This window comes from Vicugna pacos, chromosome 3 (assembly GCF_048564905.1).
Source record: "Vicugna pacos chromosome 3, VicPac4, whole genome shotgun sequence".
Classification (NCBI taxonomy): Eukaryota; Metazoa; Chordata; class Mammalia; order Artiodactyla; family Camelidae; genus Vicugna; species Vicugna pacos.
This window is the reverse complement of record NC_132989.1, coordinates 76,872,029-76,887,142: the sequence shown is the minus strand read 5'-3', so window position 1 is coordinate 76,887,142 and position 15,114 is coordinate 76,872,029. Positions and strand designations below refer to the sequence as shown.

Here is a 15,114-nt window from a genome sequence, read left to right as displayed (position 1 = left end):
TCTTAAGACCAGTGTCTTGGGGCTCATTCTTACAGTATGAGTAAGTAGGACTTATTTAACAATCAAATGGGGGGCACTTTTATTGTCTGTACTTCTCTACTTTCCATAGATTGCCCCAAGAATGAAATCACATTTCTCTCTCCTACCTACTCGGCATCAGCATATGCTATCTGGATATTCCCTGCCATCAAAAGCTGCTTTGGGGAAACAATCTGATGAATTGGTATAAATGACTAAAAAGGCTTAAAATATTACCTTTCCCAGGATTATGGCTTTGTGCTAGAGAAATAAACTACTCAAAGGGATTAAACTCTAGTGATGAAATTTCAGGTGAATCGGAGGAAGGGTTTTTGGTTATAAGTACTTTTCCAGCCTAAATGGTAATCAGCCAGATACATCCCCAGTAGGAGTCTAAGTTAAAAAAAAAAAAAAAAAAAAAAAAAAAAAAAGCTAGGGCCAGGCCAGGTTCTTGCCTAGGGACTGGTCTGGTCCTATTTATTTAGATTTAGGAGTGGGGCTGTGGGGTGGTGGGGGTGAGGGTGGCTCCCGGCGGTATAGGGTTTAGTTTAATCTATGACGCCAGATTTAAAGTGGCCTTGAATCAACCTGAGACTAAATGCAACACTGGAATTTCAAAATCCATCTGGTCTCCAGCTGGTGTGGGAGACTCGCCATCCTGGGATGCTTCAGAAGAGTGACCCTTTCAGTTCAGAACTATACCACAGAGTCTGGTCAGGCTCAAAGCAGTTTTTGAAAGTGGAGTAGGAAATCTTTCTTACGACGATTAAAAATAGGTTATACAACATGCTAACTTTTATACAATGACCAAGATTCATATTCATTTATAATGGATAACGAGCTGGCTATCAATAGTATGCCTGGCTGCTGCTTCGTTCCCTAACTTCCAGTTTAATGCTTTTATCTCCAGTTCAGGTAGTAAGTCCGAACACTTTGGTATTGTGAACCTTCAGTTCTACTCTACGCTAAGGAACTACCCGTGTTATTTCCAGCAGTTCTGGAAGTAGTCGAAAGCTCCCATCCCTAATAGAATGTCTTGAATATCTTTGGAGTTATTTCAAGTGTCTGTCACTAGCTTACGACTCACTTTGGTAGATAATTCTTTGATGGACTTTATCAACTCCTCTCTTCGGATGCAAGCCAAAAATCATCTGTAGGGCATACAGCTCTTTGTTCAAACTTGGTAATAAATAATTATCTCTGGAACACAGACGGAAGAACTGAAACAGTGACTTCAGGGACACAGAGACTAATTACCATCCTCGTACACGGTTAAGTACAGCAGAGACTTGGGGCGGGGAATGGTGTGTTCCGTACCGATTACATTCCTTAGGGTAAAACAAGGCCGTCTCGTCTGTTAACATATTTAAAGCAGTAATAGCAAAAACTGTGCAATGTTATGGTTGAAGCGTTTTATGCCATATGTGTTGATAGAATGCCTAAGCAGCTCTCTCCGCAATAAACGCAAACCCTGCCAGGCTGAATCATTCGGGCCAGCGTAATTCAACAACTGCACCACCGAAACCGCCAGGGTTGGAAGCCTACGTCGCGTTCGGAATGTATCCAATGTTTCCTCTAACAAAGGCACTATCTTGAGGCAATTTCGCGGGCCATTTTCCCCCTCCCAGCGCCAGCTTTGTCTCCCCGTTGGTGTGAGGCTGAGACTTGGAGGAGCCCCAGCGGCGTTGCTGTGCAAGCAAGCTCGGAGCAAGGGCCGGCGTGGGAAGCTCCTCCGAGCTACCGCTGTGGTTTCCTGCAAACTGAGCTTGCCATTAGAGGAAGTTGGAGTGCTGCAGTTGAGATACCTGCGGCCTTAAAATCGCGGTGGACTGGAACCATTCGCACCCGATTACTGTCGCACAAAGAAACTCAATCGGCCGGGGTGGCCGAGACCTGGCGACTCTCCGTCTCCCAGGCTGGGCGCGGGACAGCCGGGGTCGACGTCATCCGCGTCCCCCACCTTGGGCCGCTGGAGAGCGGCAGGCAGGCCTCCGGGCCCTGGGCCCGAGCGGGCCTCACGCCGCGCCTCGCACACGAACCCCGGGCCGCCGGCGGCCCCGCCCGCGGCCCCCCGCCCCCCGGCCTCCCGCCGCCAACGCCGCCGACGTCGGCCCGCGCCGCCCCCGCGCGCGGTGACTGGCTCGCGCCGGCCTCCAGCCCGGCTGTTGGCGGTTGGGGCGAAGCTGGCGGGAGGCCGCCCCGCCCCCGTCGCGGAGCCGCCGCCGCGCGCAGCTTCTTCCCCCCCTCGCCGCCGGGGCGGTGGCGCTGTTGCGGCCGCGGCCTGGGAGGCTGTAACTCCCCTCCGCCCCAGCCCCCTTCCTCCTCCTTTCTCTCCTCTCCCTCCCTCCCCTCCCCGCCCCTCGCAGTCTCTCGCTCGAGTGAATGTGGCGCGGCGGCGCGGGACGCAGCCTTGGCCCCTGCCGCGGCCCCGCGAGCTCGTGAGGGGACCAAGCCGCCGCCTCCCCCCACCCTCTGCGCTTCCCGGGGGAGCCACTGCCGCCGGGAAAGAAGAACGAGGAGGGGAGCGAGGGGACGGCGGCGGGAAAACGGGAGAGGGGGGAGAAGAGGGTTCGAGGGCAAGAGGGAAGGCGGACAGGGACGGACGGACGGAAGGACGGACGGCCCGACGGACGGCCCGGGGAGCGGGCCGCCATCCAGCCTGCCCGGCCCCTCGGCTCCAGCTCCGGGCGGCCGCGGCGGCGGCGCGAGCGAAGGGCGCGGCAGGCGCTATCGAGACAATAACCCCGCTGCCCGGCTCCGGGGGCGGCGGCAAGGAGGAGGTGGCGGCCTAGCGCGGCCGAGGCTCGCCCAGCGCCGCGGCGGCGTCTTTGCCTCGGCCGGCCGGGTTCCGCCGCCGTCGGGTGTCGGGACGCGCGGGTCGCCCGGAGTCCCGGGCTCGCGGCTGACGCCCCCTCCCCTCCCCCTCCCCCTCCCGGGCGCGCGTGGAGCTGGTTTTCCGGGTTCCCCTGGACCGAGCTGAATCCTGCTGCTCTCCCAGGCAGGAAGTGAGTTTCGCACTGTAATTCCGGGCGGTGTCACGAGTGAAAAGTTTTTTTTTTCGGCGGAGATCCTAGTTGGGGCTGGGAAACTCCTGCAAAACTCAAGACCAGGAAATCAGCCCGCTTCCCAACCCCCACCAAAGCCACCTACTCTTCCTACTGCGGGAGGCCACTCCACATCCGCTCTCACCAGAGAGAGAAATTCGGCTGGATCCGAAGTGACTGATGAAGGGAAGGAAATCATGTCAGGCGAAGCCTTGAAAAAGCTGCCCTGAGACACTGCCCGACCGAAAGGTAATTTTCAAGAAATGTGTCCACAGGTCACAAAGCTCCTGGGCCGGGAAAGAGAGGAAACTTTAGTGTTTTTCACTTTTTCGCAAGTTGCCTTAAATTCGCCTTTTCTTATATTCAGGTGTTTTAAGCGCTAAGTAGAACTGATTTAGAACTGATTTTATTGCCCCTTCTACCATCTGGACTCTGGTTATTCTAGAAGAGGTTGTAAGAGTGCGGTGGGACGAAAAGTTTTAAGCAATGGGAAGAAAGAGTGCCTTTGTTCAGCACAAGGTCCAGAAGTGTTAGTTTCCCGGGACATATACAATGTATATTTTTTATGTATTAAGTTGCTGAACCGGGCAACTTTTGTTTGTGAAGAAAGTTAGGTCGCTGCGGAGAGCGATTTGCTGCTGTTGAGATGGCTGCCACATTTGTTTATACTCTCACCGATTATTGGGGTTTCGCGTTTAATCGTATATAGAGATTTTTTAGTTCTAGCCCTTGTGAATCTATTTCACTGGGTTGTATAAACAAAAAACCTTTGCCGTTTTTCTAAGTGGGTAATACATTTTTTCAATAACGTGTTCCTTTTAGACATTCAGAACTCTATAATATTTGGTTAATTAATTGAAAGCAAGTGTTGGCTGGATTTTCCTTGTAACTGGCCCAGTAGGAAGAAAAAGAAAGGAGTGTATGGATAAAGATAGTTATAATTAAAAAACAAACAATAACACCTGTAAGTAGTTTGGTTCATTGGGAGTTCTGTGCAATTCAGAACAGAATATAAGAGAAGGGAAGTAAAACGCTTAAAACGATTTTCATGGGAATCACATTGATTGTGATAAACAGCTGTACTTTGGAATAGTACAGTATTTACATTTTTCTGTTGGCCCAAATGTTTTGGCCGGTGCTGCCTAATAAGTAATGAGTGTCTACCGTGGGGGTAGGGATTAGTGAAGCATGAGAGACATTCCACCAGTCAGAGTTATAAATATAAACACTTCTGAACCAATCCGTGGTCTTTACGGCTCAAACTAGTTTTGGTCGCAGCAAACACAAGCGGTTTCTTCAGTGGTGTTTTAGTTTGTGCCTTTTTAAGTTTGGTTTTTTTCCCCAGTACTTTTGTGGTAAAGGGAGGTTAAAGATAATGCTGTGCTTCTGAATAAATATTAAGTAAATATGATATTCTCTTGGTAGGTGTATCTTAAATATAAATTGACATTTATTTTATTTGCCCATGCTACCCCAAGAAAAATATAATTGGCTTTCTTTAGTACAAAGAAAAGGTAAATTTTAAAGGACAGGATCAAATTATGCCACAACTTCTTTGTTACTTTAAGTATATTTCAAAATAGGAATCTTAAATTAACTATTTATTACTGTTTACTGATTTGGTATGTTTTCCCAGAACTTAGTCTTTGGAGCTCCTTTTGGAAAAATTTTTAAATTTTTTAAAATCTTGGTAAGATTTGTGAACTATCAAGTAATTCCTGTTAAAGCACCTTTACCAAGGAATTTAAAGTACATAATTGATCTACTTTATGATTTTGGAGCATATCATTGGGCAACGAAAGAGGTTATTCTTGGGCATCTGAAAGAGGGGAACAAAATAAATGGCATTGAACTTCAGTTTCCTTATATGGTTTATACTTGGCTTCAGAGCAGCAAAGCCTTAATAGAGCAAGTCTTTTATAGAGAGTTACCACTTTGCGAAAAGGTTTCTCTGCATTAGTAAATTTGACTTATAAAAATTATAGTTAACCTCAGTCGTTAACAGAGATGCCTACAAAATACCTGTTTAGATCCCTGTTTTTAGATACGGTTTTTGATTTTTTTCTTGTGGGAGCCGTAGAAGCAAACTACACATTTTTAAAAGTGGAATGTTCAGCTTTGTAGGTGCCTTTCATTCCTTTTTTCCCTCTCAAAGAGGCAAAATTTGCTCTATGGTTTACTTAGACTTTTATTAGTTTAGCACTGAGCTTACTTAAGGAATTTTAGGTTTTATACTATTATCAAACTATAAATATTTGCAAAGTTTTGTTTAAAATGTGACAGTGGCTTGAAATGAGGCTTTAAAAAGATGATACTTAAAATATTTTTAAAAGACATCAAATTTTACATACTCGTAATATTGTGTGGGCTTTCTCAGACTAAATTGACAGATCTAGAGTACTTACAAGGTGTACAAAATGCAGTTAATGGCACTGTTTATTGGAGTTTTCAATAGTGTTAAACTTAATCTCTCAACTAATTAATTCAGATGTGATGTTATGAAGTTGGCCTGCTGGTAGAGAACAAACTGTTACAAACTTTTCATGTATAAAAAGCTTAGAGAGGTTCAAATATGGAAAATAAATTTTTATTGCACCTATTTTCCTGATGAAGTTATAACGAGACATTTTGGATGTATCATTGGTAAATCTCTAAAATTCAGTTATTTTAGGGATACTGGTGTTGAGCTCTTGGTAGTAAACAATATTTCACTTTAAGAAACACATGAATATTTCAGAAAATTAGGTGCATATTTAGGAATTTATTTTAAATAACATGATACAGAGTTTAAGCTATTTGGTTTAGAAATGGATCATGGCAGTGTTTACCAAGTATTTGGGATTACGCAGATTGTAGTGATGTTGGATAGGAAAGTAATTTTTTTTTTCTTTTTTTGGTAATTGCTGCTTGCTTAGATTCTCTTAAAGACTTTGTTGCTTGCATTTTTATTTTGTCTCTTTTCCTTGCCCATTCATTTTTCTGTCACATGCCTTGTTTTTTTCTGGGAACACCTGTTATAAAGTCCTAAAGATTCCTTTCTCTTTTCCTTTCCTGACAACATATTTTACCTCTGTTTAGCTGTTCATAATAGATTATTCAGTTTTTGAATTCACACTATTTACCATAGAAGATGTGCACATAAATTATGCTCTATAATATCTACTTTTGAATTGTCTAAAGAAATAAGCTCAGCACTTCTGTCTTCCATTTTTCTATGATTTACTCCTCATTATTTTTTGTTTCTTTCTTGGTGCCTGTCACTAACTCTTAAGTCATTCTCTGTCCATTTTTCAGATATACTTCTAACTTTTTCTGTCTTGTTTCCTAATTGTAAAAAAGAAATCTCACTGTTACTCACGTTTTTCTTCTGATTCCTTTAGCTTCCTATTTTTAGAGTTAGCTTCATTTACTTCCCCTATTTTCTCCACGTTCAGCTCTTATTTTTTAATTATATTTTGCCCTTCTTCTCTTTCTAAACTTACTAGACCATGCTTATTACTTCAAAACTGTTAAAAACATGAGTAGAAAAATTTATTTGGTCGTCATCTTTGAATTCTGAATATCCCTTTTCATTCCAGTGCAGTTTACATGCCAGTCAGTATTTAACCTAGTACTCATGAATATATTTTGTTTCTATTTATATTGTTTTCTCAATTCTTTTTTTCCCTTTAATATCTCCACAATTACCTTTGTGAAGATAATATCAGGTTGTTAACTATTCTTACATTAATTAACCCCCATGCCTTCTTGTTTTGTTATGCTTTTGGCCTCTTAAGACACACAAGCTTATATCTCTATACCTCCCCTCTCCATTTTGGTCCTTTCCTTCCTGTCCTATCTCTCAAATTAAATGTCTTCTCTGTCAGTGTCCCTAACATTGTGTCATTGTCTTCCTTTGTCTGTTTTTATGAAATAAGCAGAGTTGAATTTTATCACTCATTTTATTCTTCTCACTTGAAATTTGGTTCCAGGTACCATTGGATGAAGGCATGCCAGCCTTTGTAATTGATAGTATGTAAGACAATAGAAAAGAGTACCTAAACATTAAGTAATAAAAGAAGGTTCTCCTTATCTGGAAGTTATCTATGACTTTCAGTATATAGAATGTAGTAGAAAAACTAGAACATAATCAGAAAGACGTCTAAGTAATCAAAATGGATATAGTAAAATCTAGGGGCTTCATTCATAGGGACATCCTTATTCAGAGCCCATTTATTTTTTATCACATTGAGCTGTTTCCTGCCTTTTTGATGTACTGGAAGTGGTGAGAAAGCACACTGACAGCATCATGAAGTGATGGTCTCTGACGTTACAGAATGGAAAGAAGACTGGCCAACTTAGAAAATAGGGTGGTCTCACACAGCTTGCTTTGGGCGTTCTACATTTCATTTGTCCTTGGGACGATTCACTCTATTATAGCATAATTACAAGTAATAGTAATAGCCCTAAGGCAGCTGTTCTCAAACTTTTTGGTCTTATTAGGATCTCTTTATACTCTTACAATTTACTGAGAACCCCATAGGGCTTTGGTTTGTGTGGGTTATATTTATTATATTTCCTGTAATACACATTTAAAAAATAACTAATAAGTGATTTCATGTTAATGTAACACTGTGATAATAAAGAATATTTTTTAATAAATAACTTTTTTCCAAGACCAATCTTTAGCAAAAAGTGGCATTGTTACATATATTTGCAGGTCTTACTTCTGGCTGAATAGAAGACAGCTTGATTCTCATCTGCTTCTACATTCAATCTTGCAATATATTGTTTTGGTTGAAGTATATGAAGAAAATCCAGTCTCATACAAATAGGTGGTTGGAAAAGGGAGGAATATTTAAGCCCTTTTAGATGATTGTGGGTGTTATTTGATACCACACCAAAATTTAACAAATGGTAGTTTTTTAAGGAGAGCTGCAGTGTTGAATCTAAAACCCTATCAATGAGTTTTTCATTTCTTGTTACCTGAAAATCCATGGTATATCTTGCACTTTGAATGAATTTTTTTTACCTGTTTTATGATTTTGTAACATCATTTATTGGTTGTTTGAGAAATACTGGCCCATTGAATTACACTTTTTTTACCAAATGTTGACACATTTCTTTATGCAGAAACAAAAAAAAATTGTTAACATCACCAGTAATCTCATCAGAAGTCTTTAATGTTATGAAGGTGTCAAGCTCAGGGTGGCAGATACAAATTTTCTGCAGTTCTGAATTTTCACTTGGAAGCTCAAATATTAATCATTGGTAACAAATACTGATCATGTTTTCCCCTTGAAATTGCAGGCTTACTTGGTTTATTTTTGAGAAAATGTCTGCCACATTCCTAAGTCTATATAACCATAGTTTGCCACTCTCTCTTTATGGTCGAAATAGTGTTCCATAACTCAAAGTAATTTACCCAACTGCTTTTCCTGAAGATTGCCGTTTTCTACATAGAATATGAAAAAGACATGTATTGAAGAGTTGAGATGTAATAAAATTACTTTTTACTGCTTCATTAAAGATATTTTTATTTGAAAGTGGTGTTTAAAAAGAAATCTGGGAATATGTAGTGGTGCCAGTCTAGCTTGATGTTACTGCCTTTGCGCTAAGGTGCTAGCACTTTTACCCAGCATTGCTTTTGCACCATCACTGTCGATATAGTAGGAAAGAGCAAATGGTGTTCAATATTATGCTGAAAATAGTTTTGACCTTTAAGACCCCTTGAAAGTGTCTCAGGCCATCCAGGGCCCATTGACCACACTTTGAGAACTTAGGTGGATGTTGGGATTTGTGAAGGTTTTGTTCCTTTGATTTTTTTTTTTGTCCTGTCTCATTCAGGGAGAATCCTGAGGCTTGATTGTTCAGCTCCTTAATTTGGTCATCAGTTCTTTTCAATTATTTTATTACTTTTTTGGGGAGAGAAGTAGAGTTCCTAAGAACTTTTCCATAGACATTGATTTTTATTTTTTAGTTGTATTTTTGGTCTACATGTAAGTTACATCTTGAATCTTTGAGTTGTATGTTGTGTTTACATTGTCTTCTGTTTCCAGATTAACAATATAGGAAGTTTGTTCTTATTGTGTTTGGTATATCCATCATGCTTTTGGTTTTTCCTCAAATGTTAGATTTTTTCATTGTAGTTGAAGTTTTATATTATGGTCCAGACTATAGTGTATTGGTCATTTAAGTGTATTTTTCCAGCCCAAGTGAATCCCTGTTCTTATGTCTTTGGTATATTTAGCTAATGGGTTTCTTCTTAGGGTAGCTTGTCCTGTTACATGTATTTCCTGTCCCTTGGGAGATAACATTCCGCTGTTTTCAAGGTTATACTGTCCAAGTGTCAGATCTCCCACAGTATAGAGAGCTATGCTAGAGGCCTTAGCCATGCAGCTGTTCTACTGTGGTTTTATTACCTGGCAGACTGCCTGGGACACACTTTTCCCAATCCTTCTTGCTAAGAAAACTTAGCCTTTTTGGAAATCCCACTTTATGCTTGTTTTGTGTATCTGGTTCTTCGGGTATGTTTGTTGTCATTTCTTCCATCCCCAGCCCCCACCATACTCTGTACTGTCTGCAAATTCCTTTCTGTTCTGATCTGTAGATATACCCCTCCCAGGTTTTTTAGTACTGCTATAGATTTTTTATAATTTTATTTTTTGTATATTAAAGTTTGTAACAGTGACTAATACACTGAGGAGTTGGAAGCATAGTGCAAAGAATTTTTTTGTTCCTGAACCATTTGATAGTAAGTTGCCTACCTGATGCCTCATAACCCCCAATTGCTTTAATGTTTATTTCCTACAAACAGGGGCATTCTCCTCTGTAATAACATCATCATTATCAAAATTAGGAAGTTATCAAGAATACATTACTAACAAGAATACATTACTAACAAGAATACAACCTCACAAACTATCCTAATGCCTTGTTGCCTACCTGATGCCTCATAACCCCCAATTACTTTAATGTTTATTTCCTACAAACAGGGGCATTCTCCTCTGTAATAACATCATTATTATCAAAATTAGGAAGTTATCAAGAATACATTACTAACAAGAATACATTACTAACAAGAATACAACCTCACAAACTATCCTAATGCCTTTTAGAGCAAAAGAATCCAGTTTGGAATCATGCCTTACATTTAGCTGTCGTGTCTCTTTCGTCTCCTTTAATATGAAACGGGTTTTATCTTTACTTTCAGGTGCTTGACACTTTTGAAGATTATAGATCTAGTTATTTTGTAGCATAATCTGTAATTTGCATTTCTCTGACATTTTGATGATCAGATCTTTGATTAGATTTTCATGATTAGATCTTTGTTAGGTATTCTGAAAATGATCTTGCATGCATCTCATTGCGTTTTATCAGGTGTCAGGTAATGTCAGTTGTCCCATTGCTAATAGGAATTGGTTATATGTCAAGGTACTTATTCCTCATTTGTAATTAATAAATATTTTGGGGCTAGGTAAATGTTAAATGTTTTGTTCCTCATCAGATTTTTTAGTTTATTCATTTATTTACAGCTATTCATGGTTGCCTGTTATATTCACTGAGTTATAATCCATTATCATTTATTTTGGTGCTCATATTGTTCTTGATTTGGCTAATGGGAACCCCTTCCAGCTGGTTTATTTTCATTTTGACATACATCTCTGAATACTTTTTTTGTATCTATCACAATATAATGTTCCATACTTAACCTTCAAACTTGCTCCGATTATTTTTAGTGGAAAATGGTACTTAGAAGCCAAGATCGGGGCACTTCTTGTGCTTGTTGTTCTTGAAGTATCGCTGCTCCATGCCTCCTTAGTGTACAAATAGGGGATATTTTTATGTGCACATGTACACATTCACATTTACACCTGTATTTCTATAAATATAAAATGGTTTCGCTGATATGTCCAACTCTAATTCAGTACCACAGGGTTCGTTCTAGTGTTTTCCTGTTCCATATTTGTAACTTTTCTCTGATAGTGAAAACTAGTTTTGTTTCTGTACTATTTTTTAGTGAGGGAGATGAGGTAAACATTTGTTCAGATAAAGATTTTCAGCCAGAAGTCTCTATAATCTAATGAATTTCAAAAGTATTTCTAAAGGGATAAAATTAACATGGTAAAATACATTTAGGTGAAATACTTCATTCCTCAGTAATTCCAGGTTATTATGTGAAAGATGGATGGAATGAATTAATGCTTTTATTGTCTACATTGGATAAGTTCCTCGTAGAGATAATGTTGGGGCTTGATTTCAGTATGAATGCAGTGATTTTGATGCAATTGAATTTTTCCATATGGAGCCTATGTGAATATGAATTCATATATTCATATTCCATATAAAGATCCCAAAGTTTGGAGCAAGGTCTATCTTCTTGATAATGGTGCCCTTAGAATTTCAAACCTTAGACCAGTTCCAGAATCTTGTGGGGTGGGGTGGGAGAAGGTTTTCATTTGTATTAGGGCCAGCATAAGAAACTGTAATCTAAAAATGAATCTCCATGTGAAGGCTGTCACCCAGCCTAGAATAAGTTGGTTTGACTTCCCCCATTCCTGGAGATTTGGGAAGTGATGTAAGAAGCATATTGGGATATCTTTTTGTGACTAGACTAGATTTACTCAGTCTTCTAGGAACAGATGAGGATCCTGGCAGCAGCAAATAGATTCTTTGGGTGCCTTATTAATCTCTGGGAACTTCAAAAGATTTAGTTAATTGTCCTGGGGCTAACTGGAATATGGGAGGCCATGTATAATAGATGCAGTTCAATGTATCAGAGATAACTGATACCAGCATAGTCTTCTGTTGGCTTTGTTTTGAAAACTGTTCCCGAGACAGGAACCCTAGGAAGTTTATTCCTTATCTTTTTGACTTTGGTTATTGAAATCAATACCATTTCTGTCAATTCTGTCTTTTAGGTATCTATAGAATGAGATACATGAGTGTAGGCTTGGAAGGCTAGAGGTGCAATCAGTGAGAGCTTTTGATAGGCAAAAGGGAAGGGCTAAAACAGTTTTCTTAATTTTTTTTTTTTTGGTTATACAAATTCAAATGCAGAAATTTATAATACAGAAGGTAAAAAGTATCTATAATCCCATCTCCCAGAGATACTCAGTGTGTTGTGTATTCTTCTGAACACTTCTATATATATTCCAACATGTAAGTGTGCATGTACGTACATGTATAAGTATCTTCAAATAAAAATAGGAGATACATATATATGATATATAAGGGAATATAATAGGTATGTACATGTGTTAATTAGCATTAGGATTGTTTCGTTGTTATACAAGACAGTGCTTACAGAACATAGATTTATTCTTGTACTCTTTGCATAACATTTTTACACTGTTAAGAGTTTTTTTCTGGTGGACAGGTACCCAGAGTACATTAGCTATATGTATAGTTGAAATTGATAGACAGACTCAAAGTCCTTCTGAAGAGTTTGGATCTATTATACTTCTACCAATAGTATGTAAGAGTACCTCTCTGTGAGCATTCTTGAACAGATAGGCTATCAGCTGTCCTAAAGTACTTGTGCAAATCTGAGACAGACAGTGTAGTTTAGTATCTAATAATATAGGGCTTAGAGTCACATTGCTACTTACTAGTTGTGATGTTGGCAAGTTAAATGTAAAAATTCTTTTAGGAATTATGCATATTTGTATGCCTTTTGTGTTCCACATGGATTTATTGATTTGTTGCTTATATGCTTTGGTTACGGTGTTGCCATACAGAACTTTACATTTTTCAGTCTTTATGCATTTTTGGCTTTAATGATATTCTTAGAAAGGATTATAAAAGTAATAACCTAAATTTTCTCATGTTGGCTTAAGAAGTGAAATAATCATCTAGATTGGTTCTCTCCAAATTTCTAACCAGTTGTTTCATCTTTTTACTTCAAAAATTGTAGCTTTATTGGTAGTAAATTCCCAAATACACTTAATCTATGACAAGATATTCTTTTTTATTTATTGTTTTTTTGTTATGAAAATACTGTGCTGTCTTGGTTTTTCTCCTCCTCACAGTATGCATAATATCTGAAAGTGTCAGTTTATTACTTTAGTTTTGAAACATTTTTCCGGGTGGACTTGAATCATTAAGTTCTAAAAATAATTCTTGCTGGCTTGTTGATTGAGAGTGCTTGAATTTATAGATTAATTTAAGAAGTAATTGATACCTTTACAATAGCATATCTCTTTCTAGGAAAGTAAGTTTTCCATTTACTTAATAGTTTATGCCCTTCAGTGGGTTTTATGGTTTTCTTCTTGTCATATCCATGTTTCTTAATAGCATGCGTATTTCTTGTTATTGTTAAGAATTACGTATTTTTTTGTTAAGTTGAGTTCCAAAAATCTTAATGGAGCAAAGGTGAAAGCTACTGCTCTTATGAATGGAGCTGTTTCTTTAATTGTATTGTTACCTGGATATATAAATAGAGGAGATTGATTTTTCTTGTGTTACCTACTGTATTCTGAAGATTTAAAAAATTGCTAATAGATTTTTAGATGGTATGTTTAGATCTTCTAGGTATATAATTATAGATGCACTCGTAATAGCACTTCTTATTTTTTAATTGAATTGTAAATATATTAATTGATTGAATTAAATATATTAATTGTATAGTCTCATGTTTTATAATTTAATATGCATACTAACAAGTACTTAATGACCCATCCTTTTAACTATAAAATTCTTCCCTCATTTCTTTCCAGTCTGTGAGATCATCCACCACCATTAGTATTGCAGCCTGATTAATCTTCAGTAAGGGGATAGGAGATTTTTATCGTCACCCAGAAGCCTCCATTTAATCATACTGTATTTTCTTTTTCTAGCATTGTCTGGCTGTGGGAATGGGAAGGAGAAGAAGAAAACTTACTAAACTCTGAGTATTTTGTGTTACAGAAGCAAAAGTCCTTGGGCTGATTTAAGTAGAAGGTGGTCCCTTCTGCTACTGTTCTGCTCCTTAAGTGCCTCTTGAAGGTGTCTTCAGTGCTGTGAGAATGGCGTCGTGAACCTTGATGTTCCTTAGCTGCTTTTTGATTTACTTCTGAGAAAAATAATACTACTTATGAGCATTTTCCTTGAACTACTTAGTATTTAGTGTGATACACAGTAGTAATTATGTATATATCTTTTAATGACAGTTATTTTGATCCTTTATTTGATTATAATAGTAAACTCTCCAGTTATGTAAATGTTTCCTTAGAGATCTTTGCCTCTACTCACTCCCTCCCCGGGTTTACTCTAGTCAATTTACATATTTCACTGACCTTGATCTTATCCTTCCTTGTAATATATTTAATAGGTAATTTGGTGTAAGTGAAAGGTGTTCCTCCAGATGCTGATACTTCCCTCAGATTCAGTGGATTTTATGACTAACTTAGAAATAGTCTAGTCAAGGTAACCAGCTTTTTCTTTTTCATTAACATACGAGGAAACTATTGGCCTAGAGAGGGAAGTGAAATCCTGGAGGTCATTTAGTTTGTTAGTGATGAAAGTTAGGTTCAAAAAATAAATTCAGGTTTCCTGACTCTGTGGCTTTTCCCTTATACCAGAATTTTCTTAGATATGTTGTGGAGTATACGGTCTCTTTAGAATAGCACTATTTTTCTTTTAATATGCCAAAGGTTTATTTTATTTTGTGCCTCCTTTCAATTCTCGTTTTCCCTGCCCCCTCCCTCTTCCACCTTTATTGAGATATAATTGATGTGTAACATTGTGTAAGTTGAAGATGTACAGTGAGTTGATTTGATACAAATATATTGCAATATGATTACCACCTTGAGTTAGCTAGCACCTCCATCACTTCACATCCTTTTTGTGGTAAGAACATTTAAGATCTACTCTTAGCAACTTTCAAGTATATAATATTTATTAACTGTAATCAGTCACAGTGCTGTGCATCAGATCCCCAAAACTGAATCCTTCCTTCCTTTGTGTTTCACTCCACCCCAGAACTATATTTCTATCTGGAAGCTAGAACAGCACTGTTTTCCAGATATTTTTAGCAGATATTATAGAAAAAAAGTTCTGAGTTCACATAGATGAGAACGCCTTGGGTTAATAC

The 15,114-nt window shown here is 38.7% G+C and overlaps 1 protein-coding gene across 7 annotated transcripts in view; it reads left to right on the top strand.

The window, feature by feature from the left end:
• Positions 1-3,041: 3,041 nt before the first annotated feature.
• The window catches only part of ERBIN (erbb2 interacting protein), a 101,626-nt gene continuing 89,553 nt past the window's right edge, over positions 3,042-15,114 (top strand). For all 7 annotated transcript variants that reach the window (XM_031675499.2, XM_006197535.4, XM_015245124.3 and 4 more), the window contains exon 1: positions 3,042-3,311. The gene's annotated coding sequence lies outside the window, so the exon portion shown is untranslated. The remainder of the gene's footprint in view (positions 3,312-15,114) is intronic.